Raw genomic sequence first — 634 nt, 5'->3', positions numbered from 1 at the left:
GGGTGAAAGCGCACGCGGGGCTGGAGGGAAACGAACGAGCAGATGAACTCGCAAAGGCGGCCGCAGTCGGGATGAAGACCAAGCCTAATTATGAAAGGTGCCCTGTTTCATTTGTCAAGCGACAGATTTGTCTGGATGCGCTTGACAAATGGAACAGGCGTTATATGGAAGGAGTCACGGCCTCAACGACGAAGCTCTTCTTTCCCGATGCTGTAGCAGCCTACCCTACAATCCGGAGCCTCGAGTTGGACCCCGTGCTGGTTCAGGTTTTAACTGGGCACGGGGGGTTCTCCGAATACCTGCACAAGTTTAAGTGCAAGGGGGACCCCTCTTGCGTTTGTGACCCAGCACGGGGTGAATCCGTGCTGCACATACTCACGGAGTGCCCGATTTTTGCAGCGAAAAGAGCTGAATTTGAAATTAAAATGAAAGAGAAAATTGTGGAGGAGAATTTGGTTAATTTAATAAATAATAAAAAGACACGCGGGCACTTCGTGGAGTATTGACGATCCTTGGCCAAAATAGTAATAAATAGAAATAAGACCTAAGCTGTGATATATTTTAATTGGATTTTAATTTATGTTTTACTATTAATTTTTAATTTGTATTTTATTTGAATTTTAATTTTTATTTA

General features: G+C 43.7%; 1 protein-coding gene across 1 annotated transcript in view; it reads right to left on the bottom strand.

Moving 5' to 3' along the window:
• Positions 1-634, bottom strand: part of toc (toucan) — an 80,143-nt gene that overhangs the window by 5,801 nt on the left and 73,708 nt on the right. The gene's annotated exons all lie outside the window — the stretch shown is intronic.

This window comes from Papilio xuthus, unplaced genomic scaffold (genome assembly GCF_000836235.2).
Source record: "Papilio xuthus unplaced genomic scaffold, Pxut_1.1 DF828952.1, whole genome shotgun sequence".
Taxonomy (NCBI): domain Eukaryota; kingdom Metazoa; phylum Arthropoda; class Insecta; order Lepidoptera; family Papilionidae; genus Papilio; species Papilio xuthus.
Note: the sequence above shows the minus strand (reverse complement) of the source record. Positions and strands in the feature narration are given on the sequence as shown.